The sequence below is a fragment of the Brachyhypopomus gauderio genome, unplaced genomic scaffold (genome assembly GCF_052324685.1).
Source record: "Brachyhypopomus gauderio isolate BG-103 unplaced genomic scaffold, BGAUD_0.2 sc34, whole genome shotgun sequence".
Classification (NCBI taxonomy): Eukaryota; Metazoa; Chordata; class Actinopteri; order Gymnotiformes; family Hypopomidae; genus Brachyhypopomus; species Brachyhypopomus gauderio.
This window is the reverse complement of record NW_027506866.1, coordinates 1,672,115-1,689,528: the sequence shown is the minus strand read 5'-3', so window position 1 is coordinate 1,689,528 and position 17,414 is coordinate 1,672,115. Positions and strand designations below refer to the sequence as shown.

Here is a 17,414-nt window from a genome sequence, read left to right as displayed (position 1 = left end):
GTAGTGGCTGCATGTACATAACAAAGGATGGCCTAAACATTTGGCCTGCGGGCCGGAGTTTGGACACCTCTGCATTAGGCCATCACGTCCATTAGTGCAGTTTTCATTAGCCTGCAGCAAATTCTGAAAATACTATTGAATATGGCCTGCATAAGGAGCATGAGCTCAACTCTGCCTGGCCTAATGGGATGCAAATGACCCCAGCACTGCCATTTGGCACTCTCTGCTAGAAGGAGTCGTATGAAAATGCTGGTAGTTGCAGTGTTAAAAGATTACAGTACCTTTAACAGTCACTACTACGACAAATTAACAGAATTGTTGTGCATTTGTCAACGTACCAGAGGTGTCACACGTCGAAAAGGCTCTGACAATACGGCTTTTAGCAACGGCAAACATCAACTACGGAATAGAATAGAAAAACCGGTAACGTCTAAACAAATGCTTACCAATTGCTGCAGCGCTTCAACAGCTACTTGCAAGGAGCCCCTTTCCTGCTCAGAAGAAAGATTGAAATGTGGCCAAGGGAGGTTCCGGCGAAATGGCGGACAGGGTGCACGTGTTTTTCTGAGTTCTGTTTTCTTCGTCCCAATTTATAATTTTGTACCATCCAACCTTTTCATCACCTTCCCAAAATAGCTTTTTACTTAATTGCACAGCATAATGAGTAAGAAAAACGTTACTTCGGATCGCCGAAAAGACGCTATCGACTTTCACGATTATTCTGCGAGGATGGAGGTTTCGTCTGAGAGCACTAAACGAAAGGACGCGCTTTCACCGTGTAAAAATCCATCAGCTGCAAAGAAACTGGACACTGGTGGTTCTGAGATTCAAGACACGCTATTAACTCTGGTGGACTCTATTTCCAAACTTTCTGATAAAGTTGACTCTCTCGGCTCACAGATGCAACAGCAGGCGGCTATGCTAGCTAGCATTGCTAAGTCTGTGGAATTTAATGCAGCCGAGATCAAGGACTGTAAAGCTCGGCAGCAGGTGACGGACCACGAAGTGTCCATTCTTAAAGACGACAACCAACAGCTGGTGCAACGAGTGCTGGAGATGGAAAGATGTTAACCTTGTAAACCCTGTAAAGCTGCTTTGCGTCAACTTGAGTTGTTAAAAGCGCTATACAAATAAACTTTGACTGATTGAAAGATATAAACGCCGGTGGAACCTCAGGATCAAGGGAGTGAAAGAAAAAGAGGGTGAAAGAACACGAGAGCTGATTGCTGACCTGCTGGTGAAGATTTGTCCTGAGTGGTCTCCCAACATTGACTTTATCATCGACACAGTTCACCGTCTCGGTCGGCGGGAGGAGAACAGAGTGAGGCAAGTTATTGTGCAGTTTACACAGAGAACACACCGCGACATGCTGTGGAGGAAGACCAAGGAGTGTGCGGTCTGCAGGGAGCTTGGCGTCCGTTTCACCGAAGATCTTTGTCCGGCTGACCGGGAGACGCGTGCGGCGCTATGGCCGAAAATTCAGCAAGCGAGAGCAGAAGGTAAACAAGCTTATTACCGCGGTGGAGATGGATTCATCAACGGGCGAAAAATCACCAGGTGAACAGGGTTCGGCAGAGTATGCAATTATTCAAAGGACTTAAAGTTGTGTACTTTAAATAAGACGTCCGGTTGGATGGTTTACATTGTAAATGTTAATAAGGACGGTTTACGTTTGAGCTACTGACACTTTTTGGTATTTTTCTAAAACGTTGCACTAATTAGTAGTTACTGGGCAACATTGTGTTATGTCTTCTTTTTCTTGTTTATCTGTTAATGCTAGGGGCTTAAGGAACAATATTAAAAGAAAATCTGTTTTTTTGTTCTGTAAAGGCGGTAAGAACAATTTTAATTTTTTGCAAGAAACACATTCAACAGCTGTGGACGAAAGGTTTTGGATTAATCAGTGGGGTGATGATATTCTGTTTGATCATGGCTCATCTGCATCTGCTGGTGTGGCTATTCTTTTTCACAACTCGCCAGGTAAAGTGATCAAATCTAGCTCCAGTGGTAACGGTCACTGGCTTTCGTGTGTTATAGATATTGATGGTCAATACTATACTTTAATTAATGTATATGGGTTTAACAGTGCTGCGTTAAACAGAAAGCTTATGTCAGAAATCTCTGATATGATTCAGGAGCTTAATTTTTCTTTTCCAAATGCAAAGCTGATTGTTGGGGGTGACTTTAATATGGTTTTTGATGAACACTTGGACAGATTCCCATCAAAATTTCAAGACAGTTTTTTTTAACCCCATCCTCATTAACTTTTGCTCTGTCCACAATTTGCTGGATCCATGGCGCAGCAAATATCCCAACACCTTAGAATACTCGTGGTTTAAACCGAATAGCATAATTAAATCCAGGATAGACTATTGGTTGATTTCACCGTTCATGACTAATGCTGTTTATGATTGTTCCATCTCAGCTGCACCTCTTACTGATCACGCTGCCGTAAGGTTGGTCTTTAAACCATCTAGTGACTTCCCTAGAAACAAAGGATACTGGAAATTTAACTCCAGTTTACTAAAATCACAAAGTTTCTGTGACCACATCAAAACTTTAGTCTCAGAAGTAATGAACAATAAGTCCATACCATCTTATAATTCTAAATGGGAATTTTTGAAATACAAAATCCGTCAATACTCTATTGAATATGGTAAATATCAAAATAAAGCTTCCATAATTACAGAGCAAAAAATAATTAAAGATATTAACCTCCTCTGCAATAAGGCAATTCTTTCTGATAATGATAAAAAGAGTTTACAATCACTGTCAATTAAACTGGATGACATTTATATAAGGAAAGCTGAAGGGGCTTATGTAAGATCCAGGGCTAAATGGATAGAGGAGGGTGAAAGAAGTTCTGCCTATTTTTGTCGTTTAGAAAAAGGGAGACAGAAAAATAACTATTAAAGCTTTATTGATAAATGGACAGATTGTAGTAAACCCTTCTGAGATCACGAAAGAAATTCGCTCCTTTTACTCCAACTTGTACTCCTCATTAGAGGTCTGCGCGGGACTGCTTTTTTAATCCCGCTCCCGCTTGTTTTAGACCCGCTCCTGCCCGCTCCCGCCAAAAAATCACTTGTTTTAACCCCGCTCCCGCCCACCACATACACATTTCTGTCGCCCCCCGCCCGCAATCCTAATATGAATTGAATTAATTAGATTTAGTACTTGAAATTTTCTTATGTATTTATTAAAACAGCAATATAGCGATTGATCGCGCTGTCCCATTTCTTATCACAGTCCAAACACATCCCGTTAGGTGACGTACACCAACACTTTCTGACATGTATCACAACAAGCCGATTTCCATCTCCATTAATTACAATGGAATATGACTTCCATACATCAGACTTTCCTGTAGTTGGCTTAATTGTGGTGTAATCGCCTGTTTTAATAGAATTTTCCACAGCTGAAACTGGTTGACCGTCTACAGCAGGGGTCGGCAACCTATGGCACGCGTGCCACCATTGGCACACCGAGGCATAGTCACTGGCACGCGACACGCTGGACCAGCATCAGCAAAAATATATATTTTAATATAAATTATTATATTAATGGATTATACTTTCGCGAGTGACCGTAGCGCGCGACTCCGCACGCACACCTCGCGCGAACGGCGGAGGCGTTTAAACTTGGCGATCGATCGCGATATAATACTTTTTGTGTCGATTTACACCTCCCCCCCTCCTCGGTCAACAATTTAAACTCGCCGCCATAGTGGCACACTCATTGACTGGACATGTTAAAGTTGGCACTCCATGTCTCAAAGGTTGCCGACCCCTGGTCTACAGTCTCTGCCATTTCTGTATCAAAATGACAAAATGACGCACACTTCATGTTCACGTGATCAGTTGCTTAGCCAATATTTTAAATTAGTTTATTGCTTACTTACTGAATGATTAGTTGTTTTCGTCCTGTTCCTTATGCATGGAAATCATTGCGTTGTTATTATTATAATTTTCTAGACTATTAATTTGCGGGATTTTTCTACATGTATATGCGGTCCCGGTCCCGCATCGCCTGGACTAATTCAACTCCCGCTCCCGCCAATAACAATTAAATTCTGTCCCGCGCCGCAAGATATTCTGTCGGGTCCCGCGGGATTACCGCGGGAGTGCAGACCTCTACTCCTCATCCTATTCTGATAATGATCTTAAATCATTCTTTGATTCAATAAATCATCTGATTCCCCGTATTGATAATGATTTCTCTCAGCTGTGTTATGCAGATGTTACTATGAGTGAATTGGACACGGCAGTAGGACGTCTTTCTTTAAACAAATCGCCTGGATGTGATGGCCTTACGGCCGAATGATGATCTGTCCTTCCCAGCTTCTATGAAGCAACGGGTTATAACACTTATTCTCAAAGTTGGTAAGGACCACACTATTTTAGATAATTTAAGACCCATCACTTTGCTTAATACTGATTATAAAATCATTACTTCGTTATTTGCAAATAGATTGAAAACTAATATGCACCAAATTATCAGTGAGACACAATCTGGTTTTATGAAGGGAAGATCTATACATAATAATATTCGTCTTATACAGGATCTCATTGATTATAACCATCTTATTAAAGATGATGGTTTTATTCTTTACCTGGATTTTTACAAGGCCTTTGATTCTGTAGAGCAGTGGTTCCCAAAGTGGGGGGCGCCCCCCCCCCCCCCCCCCCCCCCCCCCGCTCAACAACTTAGGGCGTACTCACACTAGGCTCTGTGATCCGGGCACGGTTGCCTGCCGAAGCACGGTTCGTTTGGCTAGTGTGAGCGCTCCAACCGTGCCCGGGCCCGGATCAGTTAACCGTGCTCGGGCCCGCTTTGAAGAGGTGGGCCAGGGCACGATTCATGTGGACTCGGGCACGGTTCGCTTCTAGTGTGAGCGCTATCCGTGCCCGGGCCCGCTTGGTGCCTCGTCTGATTGGTTCATTTCGCTGGAACTCAAACATGACATCAGGGATGCGACGCTCACGTTAAACAGTCATAGCGGCAAAGCGATTAGCAGACAATCGTTGTGTTAAATTATCGATAAATCTGTGCTTGCACCGTGTTTCTGCACTCCCAAAACGACTCCAAAAATACAATAAAAAGAGAATCGTGAACTCTATAGTGTTGTGCGAGCGCGCTTTTTTTCCAAATAAAGCGGCGTTGTGATGACGTAAGCGTGCTCGGGCCGGGTTGCTGAAGCGAGTGTGAGTGCAGGCCAGCGGGGGAGTGGGGAGGGGGGATAACCGGGCCCCGGCACGGAACGAGCAAACCGTGCCTAGTGTGAGTACGCCCTTAAGATCCCCCCCCCCCCCGCTCAACAACTTACGATCGCACCGCCCCCCCCCCGCTCAACAAAAATTATTGGCCGCATGGGAGGGCACCAAATTATTATAAGGGGGGCACGACAGAAAAAGTTTGGGAACCACTGCTGTAGAGCATCCGTTTATTTTTCATAGCTTAAAATCTTTTGGTTTTGGAATTCGCTTTCAGAATATCATTAAATGTTTATATGAGAACACAACTTCATCAGTTTCACTGCCGAGAGGAACCTCTCCTCCATTCTCTATAGAACGTGGAATTAAACATGGATGTCCCATTTCTCCTTTACTTTTTATAATGGCCACAGAGATGCTCTCTATCTGTATAAAGAACTCCAATATTGCTCCTCTTAATATGTTAGGTAGACCTCTTATCATTAGTCAATTTGCAGACGACACCACTATTTTCATGAAGGATATAAATGAGACTCCAAAAATTTTTCAAATTATTAGTATGTTCTCGAAAGCGTCAGGCCTTAAATTAAATCTGAATAAATGTGAAATGATGTCAGTTCATCCCACTGACTTAGAAGAAGTACATAATATCCCAGTTAGGAAATCGGTTAAATATTTGGGTATAGTGATATCTAAGGATCCTGATGAGAGTGAAAGACAGAATATATGGAAGCTGATTGAGAGATGTCAATCCAGACTCAATTTGTGGTTGTTGAGGGACATTAGTGTGTTTGGCAGAGCTTTTCTAGTTAAATTGGAATCAATATCTAGATGTATTTATCCATCATACTCATTAGCCATTCCAAACAAAGCTGTTAAAAAAATCAATCAGATTAATTATGACTTTATATGGAAGAAAAAGGTACACTACATCAAAAAAACAGATATGACTAAAGATTATGAGGATGGGGGTCTACAAACTATAGACTTTGATTTTATGAACGGAACTCTTAAATTAAATTGGTTAAAATTATGCCTTAATTCTAACAACTTGTGGTTTCACATTCCCCAAAGTCTGTTCAAAACAATGGGAGGGATTGATTTTCTCCTAAGCTGTGACTTCAGTGTTCAACGTCTTCCTGTGAAACTTTCAAATTTTCACCAGCAGGTGCTGTTATATAGGAAACTTATATACAGTCATAACTTCACTCGACATAATTCACCAATCTGGAATAATCGCTACATCACAGTAAAGAAAAAATCATTGTTTAATGAGGACTGGATGGAAAAGGGTATCTGGTCGGTGTTGCACTTAGTCGATAGTAATGGCTGTCTGTTGTCCTACAATGCTCTATGTCAGCAATATAATTTAAAGTCAAACCCAAAAATATTTTAAGTCCATTGTGAATGCCATTCCTAAATCTGTTTTATGTCTAATTGTTGGAGCTCTCACTTATTCACCCATTGTCCCCAGTTTACCACAATTATTGATTGCAAACTGTTCTTTTAAGGACTCTAAACTTTCCAATAAGGTAATCCAGCACACATTTGATAGCATCTTGTACCCCACTCTGCCATATAGGAACTCTATTCTTCAAATTTACACAATACAATCTATCCAAAAGTTGCGTACCAGATACAGTGAGTCCAAGAAGTATTTGATCCCTTGCTGATTTTCTTCGTTGGCCCACTAATAAAGACATGATCATTCTATACTTTTAATGGTAGATGTATTCTTACATGGAGAGACAGAATATCAAGACAAAAATCCAGAATATAATTTTAAAGAATATATTTTAATTAATTTGTATTTCAATGAGGAAAATAAGTATTTGATCCCTCTTGCCAAACACACTCAATACTTAGTGGCAAAGCCTTTGTTTGCAAGCACAGCGGTGAGACGTTTGTTGTAGTTAACCACAAGTTTAGCACACACACCAGGGGGATGGCTCCATCCATCTTCCCAGTGATGCGGTGTAGTAGCTCTGTACCCTTGGCAGAGAAACACCCCCAAAACATTATGCTTCCACCTCCATGCTTGACGGTGGGCACAGTGTTCTTGGGGTCATAGGCAGCATTTTTCTTCCTCCACACATGGCGGGTGGAGTTGAGGCCAAAAAGTTCAATTTTGGTCTCGTCTGACCACAAAACCTTCTCCCAATAACTCGGTTCATCTTTCAAATGATCATTGGCATACTTGAGGCGCGCCTCCACATGTGTTCTCTTCAGCAGGGGTACCTTTCGGGCACTGCAGGATGTGAATCCATTGTTGCGCAAAGTGTTGCCAATTGTTTCATTGCAAACTGTGGTCCCAGCTGCCTTCAGGTCATTTGCTAACTCCTGCCGAGTGGTTGCAGGACGATTTCTGACCGTTCTCAGCATCATTGCCACCCCACGAGGCGAAATCTTCTTTGGAGCACCAGGCCGAGGTCTGTTGATTGTCATGTTATACTCTTTAAACTTTCTGATAATTGCACCAGTAGTTGTTACTTTCACATCCAACACCTTATTAATCTTTTTGTAGCCCATTCCAGCTTTGTGAAGGTCAACAATTCTGACTCTGAGGTCCTGTGACAGCTCTTTGGTTTTACCCATGTTGGAGACTTGAAATCTGTGTGATCTGTCTGATTCTGTGGACAGGTGTTTTTCACACAAGGGATTAGTGAGAACAGGTGGCTTCAGGTCAGGTAACAAGTTGATTGGGAGTGTCTAACTGGTCTGTAAAAGCCAGAACTGCTAATGAATACTAAGGGATCAAATACTTATTTCACTCCATGAAATACAAATCAATTAATATATTATCCTTAGATTTATTTTCTGGATTTTCTTTTTAATATTCTGTCTCTCCATGTAAGAATACATCTACCATTAAAAGTATAGAATGATCATGTCTTTATTAGTGGGCCAACGAAGAAAATCAGCAAGGGATCAAATACTTCTTGGACTCACTGTATCTCAACTATCCAATTGCTCCTAAAGCCAAAGAAGTCCACTTTAAAACTTTAAATGGAATCTATCCCTCCAGTGATTTTATTAAGCATCGGTTTGGGATTGAAACCAACAATTGTGTTTTTTGTGATGGCACCGAAACAACTGAGCATTTATTTTTTCACTGCTCATTTGTTCAAACACTGTGGTCTGATATTTTTACTTGGTTATCTTTTAAAATACTTTCTCTCAAACGGTTTTCAGTTGATGACATAATTTATGGAATGTGCATAGACAACTATAAGGATGATTTTCTTGTTAATAATATCATCATCCTGGGACAATTCTTCATACATAAATCAAAATATCTTAAAGTCAAGCCTCACTTTTGTCATTTCCACAATTACTTCAGTCTCCACTGCAAAACTGTTTGTTTGCTGCATGGTCGTTATGCCCGCCTTTTCTGTTCTTTAATAGAAGATTATAATTTAGACTAATTTAGCCCCTGTTTTTCCTTTTTTTTTTTTTCTCTGTGTGCACCTATCCATTTTTCTTTCTTGGTGGAATTGTAATGTCTTTGCGCCTTATTGTTTGTAAACTGCATCTATGTATGTTCACTTTTTGTTCAATAAAAAAAAAAAAAGAAAGATTGAAATGTGGCCAACACAGACCAAGATGGTGGTTTCCTGATGAGGCGCCTATTCAAAACATCAACGAGTGTATCAAAATAAGAGTTCACTGTCACGTCTTCGTGTGTGAATTTTTTTTCAGAGTGGGGTAGTTTGTATGGTTGTTATTATTAGTTTTTTGGTTCGCAGTGAAAGCGATCTTCTTCATTAATTTAAAAACATCGTTGCCAACCATAGGCACTTCAGATGTTTGCTTATCATTCAGTTGTAGGCACTGATTGAACTTAAAGTTTGTTTGTTTTTGTTTCTGTTGCATGTTTTATGTGTTGTAGTGTGATCACTGTTTTCAGAGTGTTTGTATATCTTACCTTGTAGGGACTTCTGCAAGTAAGGGCCTGAATAAATGGCATGTAGACATTTGTAATTAAACATTACATGCATCATACAAGTGATTCAAATAAAATAAGTATATATTATATACATATAATATATACATATACAAATGATATATACAATATAATATATATTATATACATATATACAAGGCAAGGCAAAGTTTTTGCAGATGTTGGATGGGAGGACTTGGCAGTTTGGAAGGGTAAGTCCAGTGTGGATTAATACATATTTAGGTGTTCTTTAGGACTTTTAATTCTAACTTATTAAATTGTAACCTTGCTAATTGGGAAGATACATGGAGACATGTTCCAGAGAAGCTTCATGGAGTACTCATTGTGCAAATTTCAGTGTGACAAAACTTCACATGCTTCACTCTGCTTGTACCCCGAACATGACTGCCGTTTGTGCAGATGGCAACAGAAAACTCTATAGGTTTTGACAGTCAGCAGGGTAAAACTGCTTAATGCATAATAAATGTATGTAAAATGTATGCAACTGTAGGTATCGGGGGTGGACTGGCATACATTACTACCGGGGATTTCCCCGGTGGGCCAAGGGGAAGTATTGTTTCCATTCTAATGGGAGGTAAAAGTTAATATGCTTTACAAAACCCCTTAACCTGTTCTTTGACCATCATGTGTGTTTATTTTTTCAGGTGAGGGAATGTGGGATTTACTGTTGAGGTTCAAAGATACCTGACTGACCCAATAGTTCCACGGTTTATCTCCACCTCTATCAGCTTGCACTGGAATTTTTATGTACACCAGTCTCCTCAGTGCTGTGTGAGGCTTGAAAAATTGTGTCCCAGCACAGTGGAACAAATCCTCTTTTTGAATAAAAACTGAAAACAAAGATGCTAATGTCCACAATCACTAAAATCACTAATAAATCAAACTTGTTTTTCCACAAGCACTTTTGTTATTTTTACATCCATACATAAACATTCACGATGTACGTATACATATAAAAAAATGTGATTAATTTTAAAAAGTGTAAAAATAAGAACCCAAACCAGCTAGATATATAAGAAACAACAAATCACAACAAACAGATTTCCTTTATTGACTTATTGACAAAACATGAAAAACTTTAATGAAACAATATGGAGTTAAAGGCTAAAAATGAATAAATAAAAGACGCTGCTTTCACTGTCCACCAGATGGCGATAATGTCCACTGTTTCATGAAGTGAACCTTTTTCCGGTACAATGGCCTAGGTGCACGTACCACTTCCTCGTTGGTGTCAGGATGGTACCGTATTTCCGGTTGGTATGCGGAAGTGCCGATGTCATGGCCGAGTCTAAATTCACAAGGTGCCTGTTGGAGTTCCCGAAATTTACCGTCAACGATGTGCGTCGTATTGTCAGAGCATCAAGTACAACGACACAGAGTCAACTTGAAAAGGGTTTCAAGTTCTACGTTTCATCCTACCTCTGCAATTTTGAAGGTAAGTGGCTGACGCTAGTTAGCTAGCTAGCCTGAGGTGGCAGTCTAATGAAGTGATGTTTTTAGTAACGAACCAACCTGTCCTAGTACTAGAAATGCCTTTTAAAAACATGTTTGTATTTCTGATGGAAGTATCAGGCAAAAGTAAGGCTAACGAGATAACAGTGAGGGCTCACTGCTACAGATCTATGAAGAAAACAGATACGCCACACCAGCTGAGAGTAGGACTGGTTAAAATGACACGAGTTCTGTTCAGTGTCACGTTCAAAGTTCTGTTGAACAAGTTCAAAAGTTAGTTCAACACAAGTTCAATCTTTTATCCTTGCTCTTACTTCACGTAAGCTGTGATAGCCATAGGCATTGGTTTTCAAAGCTTACAATGGTAGCCAAATGCAGAGTAGCTGAGTGGGAATCATTAGCAGTCTATGTTGCCTATAGTAAACAAATGGGAGTTTATTTTACAGTTCGAGCTATTGTTATCTACCTCTATGACTCAAAAGCAGAATATAGCCCACCTCAGCTATTCTTCAAACTGCATTTTCTAAAATCTGTCAATCTGTCTTTCAAATCTTTCATCTTAACTTCTTTATTAACATGTGGCTTCAACACTTACATCTATTAACATATTCTGATAACACTCTTCAAGAAGCAGTTGAAGTAAAACCTGCACTGTTCTGTTGTTGGTGGTGGAAACAACAAAATAATATAAATATAAGTAGGCCTGTTTCACTCCTATGTGTAAGCATTTCATCTGGAGTGAAAATGAAGTTTAAATCTAAAATATATTTAGTTTATAGTTGCTCAGTGAACTAGTAGATTGAACCATGCACAACACTGTAGAATAGAAAGACAGTATAGCCAAGTGTTTTAAGAGTGATGCAAAACAGCACAAACGTTACATGAGACAATAGACAAGTGACATTCACCACTAACAACATGATGGGACAGATATTGCGCCTATTGACATTGCTGAAGTCTTCTTTTCAAGATATTAAATATTGCCTCTTGTGTATTTCAGATGACATTACGTGATTCAATGCCAGTTGTGCTCATTAACAGCAACTGCTCTTGTGTTGCTGGTTGCGGAATCTGCAAACACTTGGTTGCATTGCTTTTCCAGACTGCTCATTATTCTGAATCTGGCATGTCTGTCGATCCCTCCTGTCCTTTCATGCACACAGACAGAACAGAAGTGGCATAAACCACCAACAATGGTTTGTCTTATTTCATTATTTAATGTTAGTTTATGTATCACAGTCACTTTACTAACACCATCTTTTAAATTAATAGGCGGTGAAGCCTGGACCCGTGGATGCCATGGTTGTCCTAAAGCCAAAACCAGGTGCTACTACAGCCAGTGGAGTTAGGTATGTAGTACCAAATTTAATAGGCAGATTACAGTGTGTGGTAAAAAAAAAATGCTTTTGATCATCTGATAAGACCCTGTTCTTTTCAAAATTAAATTTAGCCTCGTTGTGCTTCAGATGACATGTGATTCACAATCAGTTGTGCTGGGGAACAGATTACAATGTGTAAAAATAAATGGTATTCACTCTTCTTTTATTTCAGAAGTACACTTTTCAAGGGCTACAGCGGTGAGCTCCCACACCCGGCCACCCTCAATCCTGGACCAGTCTACGCTGGAATGAAAGCAGATTCTCTTCCACTCATCTGCACAATGAACATCTCGCCTGACAAGCCACTTGTGGACTCCATCTTTGGGAAGGTACAAGTTGGCAGTGTACTGTCCTATCAACAACCACCACCTCCATCTGACAGTGTTGTCATACATGAGGATGCACCCCCATTCCCGAGTCTGCCACTAGAATGTTACCATCTAAGCCCACCTGAATATTCATTTGTGCCAACACACCAAGAACAGCTACACCTAAGCTCACTTTCTGTGGCCTTGTCACAGTCACACCTTATTGAGGAGGCAACAAGATCCCAAAGTGCTACACCTGAGTGGCATTCACTTAGGAGAGAAAGAGTGACTGCCTCACATTTCAGAGAGGTGAGCCACGTTAGAGGTCCAGGTGCTGCAGAAAGTCTGGCAGAAAGGATAATCCGAGGGACACGACAAACAGCACACGTGAAGAGGGGACTTGAAATGGAAACAGGAGCCTTAAAGGACTGTGCAGTTCTGAAAAACTTGAACTTGACCAAGTGTGGGCTAGTGATTCATCCAGATGCCTCTTGGCTGGGTGCATCACCTGATGGACTTGTATATGACACACTTGAGCGTCCATCATTTGGGCTTGTTGAAATTAAGTGCCCAAATGCACAAAGCTGTGTAGACTGCAAATTTCTCAAAGTGGCACAAGGCCTACACAAAATGAAGGAGAGCCATTGTTATTATTGGCAAATCCAGTTCCAGTTATTGATTACTGGTGTGCAGTGGTGTGATTTAGTTATCTGTGCCCATGATGATATCTTTGTGCAGCGAGTTTACAGAGATAGCAGTGTATTAGAAGAGGTGAAAAGGAGGTGTGACATGTTTTTCTTTAACACTTACATGCCAAAATACCTCTCTATGCCCAAGCAATAGAAAATCATAATGAAGATATGAACTCATGAACAATTAAAACAATTTCAATTTATTCTGTCAATTGTATTACTATTGTATTCATTTCATTTTTTACAAATACAGTAAAAGTTAAGAAATACATAATGTTGTATTGTGTTGTCAATTTTACATATAAAAGTGAAAGCATTTTATACAATTAATCATATTGCACTGTACCTTAACATTGCAGCCAATATTTACAGACTAGTATGACCTAAAGCAGGGGTCGGAAACCTTTTTGACTCGGAGCCACAAAAGCAAAATAATTGGAAATTTATTTCAGTGACGATGACATGTCACTCAAGCGAACCGAAACTAAATACCGGACATTTGTGAAATTCCACCTGAACTTTTTTTTAAGTCTCAAAAATAATATACGTTAATTAAATACTCATGAATTCTATTCAAAAGCTGAGCCGCATCAGAGGGATCAAAGAGCTGCATGCGGCTCCAGAGCGGCGGGTTGCCGACCCCTGACCTTAAAGGGATCATTCTAAGGTTAGAGAAAAAAATAAATAAATAAATCACTGTAATTCACATTACATCATCTGTCTAATTCTGGATTGAGATTAGCCATTGTTTGCCCAGGCTTTTACCAAGGGGCCATTTTGATAATTCACCAAAAGACAGGCAACAGTAAAAATTTGGTTTATGCTCCCTGTGATTGAAAGGGGGATCACTGTGCTGAATATTTTATGTTATTTGACTCTGCGAATCACACGCTCAACATGGACTCTCAGTCTTGCAATGGACTGTGACGTTCTGATCTCTGACCTAGACAGTTGAGCTCTCTTTGACAGAAACGTGGGTATGTGGACTTTGCATGGAACGCAGTCTTCAACAAGGAAACCCTTGTCCACCGTGATGGCCATAGATGGGTCAAGGAGGGCCACAATGCCAGACTGCTTTAAGATCTCTTTATCACTGATAGCACCTTGATAAAGAGAAGACACAAAGGTCACTGCGCCACGAGGGGCTATCCCAATCAACCTTTTGAATGTACAGTATGATTTATAAGTGGAAAACACTTCACTCTAGAGGAGAAGGGAATTTGGAGTTTGACATCTCAGTTCTGTGCAATCTAAAATTATTTGAGTGTCAGCGTAGTCCTGAAACACATCTGGGAGGTGAGTTTTCAGTGTCCACATCTAACCAAATAGAAACAGCTCCCAATACAGTATAAAGGAAGTTGGCCCAGGTGTTAATAATACAACTAACAGTTGACCGATGTATTCTAAATCTGTGGGCCAAATCCTTTCGCATCAGTCCCAATGACAGGTAGTACATGAAGAGAAAAATCTCATCAATTGCTTGAAGAACCTGGGGAAAAAATACATTATCCTATTGTCATATTACATTATGACTATCAAAACTTCTTTTGATGTAAAGATTAATTTGAAAATGATGACATAACATGCTTTGTATGGACAACAGGAAAACATTTACCGTTGTACTGGCAGAGTGAGGGACCTGATCAGTCTTCTCAACAGTCCGTGCGCTTGTAACCCGTATGATGTTGTGGGTGGCTGGCTCTATTTGCTTCCAAAAGCCCATCAGGTGGGCATGGATTGCAAATCTGTGGAATATAAAAGTTATATATAAAGTTATATAATGGCTAATTCATTCACAATGTATTTCAGACACCAGAGAAGGCCCATCCGTATACTGTGTCCTGCCATATTTTTTATTTACCTGGTAAAGAACCGTATGTCGTCATCAGAGGCAGAAAACCGCTCCAAACAGAACTTGCTGCTGACAGTTAAGTCTTCGATTCGTTTTCAGAGCCTTGATATCTCCTCGCGTAGCTCTTCATTTTCATTGAGGGAGAGATCAAGCGCAGCAGGCTCATTACTGACGCAGTAGTCATGTTCATGACACGGTAAGGGGTCATCATCATCATGGTCAGTCTGCATCTCTGTTAGATCAGTGTTGGGTGGACGCTCTGTTCTTTCCCATACTCCAGATCGTGGAGTTGGAATAGTATAGTTATTCCATTGAAATAGCACAGGAAAAGCTCCAGGTCGCAGTCGTCGTCGTCCAGCAGGAGTGGGAGGTTCGAGCAGATCAGCAGCGATAAAATGTCGCAAACACACTCGGGAAGTACTCGTGACGATAAAATGATCTTTCCTGATCTTAACCACCCATTGTTTCTGCAGTTCTGAGTCCTTTGGAAAGGTGTGGAAGCTCAGGTAGGAATTACACCTTGTCGATGCTGTGCACAATGGTACACAGCAGTGGTGGTTGGACCTGCTGTCTGTACGTACTTTTTTTTTTGTTTACCTGTCATGTTTAGGACACGTAAACGGACAGGAGATGAAGCAAACATAATCATCAAGGTTGGCAAGCTATCAAAACATACCAACTCAAAGGGTTAACATGATATCAGCCTCATGGGACAAAAATGATGGGAAACAAACACAAGTTGTAATATCCACAACATTAACATTTTCTTAATCCAAAATCGGCGCTCTGAACCAAACCTCGTCTTTATCAAGTCTAAACTAAACTTATAAAGGAGCAGCAGCAATAACTAAGCATTATATACCAGCCAAAGATAGAAGCTGTAGGTGGTTAGCGCCTAAGGCCAAGAAGCTACAGGGGCTAGCTAAGCAAACTAAAAGGCACAGGTGGTTAGAGAGCAAAGCTAAAGGTTGCACTCCAGTTATGTAGCTTAACTAAATCCCCAACCCATAAAACTCCGTATACAAGTGAAACATACCTGCTTTAACCCCGTCAAAACTACTAATGACTCAGTTCTGCTCCCACAATAGTACTGCACCAGGAGGCGCCTCGTCTGGGCCTCTCCCTCGATATAAGAGCAGGACTAAACACTTAGTACTGGACACTAGTCTCACATTTAAAAGCAGAATACATGAGTAAAAATGCACCGTACCTTACAACAGCGAACACTCCGTAAAGTCGAGCTCACGCTCCAACCCTGTCGTCCCGTTGTGCTGCTTAGCTTAGCCACGCTATTGCTGCAAGGACCCCATGGTGCCCTTATAACATGCCTGATTACAGGCACACTGCAGCCTGTAACTACCTCACTCCTCCCATACCAACAAATCTGTGGAGGGAGCTAAAGATCAGGGTGATGGCAAGGAGACCCTCCAACCTCAAAGAGTTGGAGCTCATCACTAAAGATGAATGGACAAAAATACCAGTGGAGACATGCAAAAAGCTGGTCAGCAATTACAGGAAGCGTTTGATTGCTGTAAATAAAGGCTTTTCTATTAATTATTGAGAAGGGTCTGAATAATTTTGGACATGCTACTTTTTGTTCAAATGTGAATAAAAGCTGAGAATTTTTTTTCCCCACAATGATGCCTCTTGTACATCATCGTATTATCTCCTGGGAGATTTCCAGTCAAAAATATAATTTCTGGTTAAATAAAAGTAAATTTAAGTCAAAATTTGACAGGGGTATGACTGTATATATACACACACACGCGCGCGCGCGCGCACCCACACACACACACACACACACATCATGAAAGCACGTATTTGTAATGCACTTAGATGTATTTATGATACATATGTGAAACAAAAGTTAATATCATACTTTGCTAAAAGGTCAAAACATGTTTTTACTTTTTGTTCTTTCTGCATGTTTAGGGGTTAGTGATGTATTGTGTATTACAATACAATGTGGTATACTAATTCAAATGTTTTATGGAAGTTGTTTTAAGTTTCTTATATTTTAGCCTGTAGCAACAAGGAACACAAAAAATTCCAAGTCCAGCATTATGTCTGCACATACCGCTTCAGTCAGGATCACTTGGAACTTTTGTTCCATTCTGTCAGGGCATCAGGTAGAAATTTCACATTATAATTAGTCTTTTCAGTCCGTGAGCCAGAGCGGATATTGGTACCATCTGGGTGGGCATTCTAGTAGAGAATATACATCACTTGTTTACAATATTATAGACCTCTTCAGACACCTATGCATTTGTTTTTATAGCCTACCTGTGGAAGAAACATGGTTATACAGTTTCCATACTTACCCTCAGAAGATGTGTCTTTGATGACTATGAGTGTCCTCATTAAATATCTCTGTAATCTAAGTGTGCAAATGTTTTAGATTTTTTTAGGAGGCTGGAATAACAGTCCCACTGCAGGGCAGTTCCAGGGCGTTTTCCATCGTCTGATGGTGCGCTGTGGTGTCTCACCAAGTACGTCGGGCAACGTGGCAGCACAAGATGAGACTGTATCACTATCGGCTGCAGACATGCACTCT

General features: G+C 40.5%; 1 protein-coding gene and 1 long non-coding RNA gene across 2 annotated transcripts in view; one reads left to right on the top strand and one right to left on the bottom strand.

The window, feature by feature from the left end:
- LOC143485362 (uncharacterized) overlaps positions 1 to 17,414 on the top strand; it is an 85,860-nt gene that overhangs the window by 24,579 nt on the left and 43,867 nt on the right. The window lies entirely within an intron of this gene.
- LOC143485388 (uncharacterized) lies at positions 13,220 to 16,171 on the bottom strand. Its single transcript, XR_013122863.1, has 3 exons — positions 14,870 to 16,171; positions 14,624 to 14,753; positions 13,220 to 14,497 (listed from the first exon to the last, which is right to left on the bottom strand). It is a non-coding gene; the product is annotated as an uncharacterized LOC143485388 (long non-coding RNA).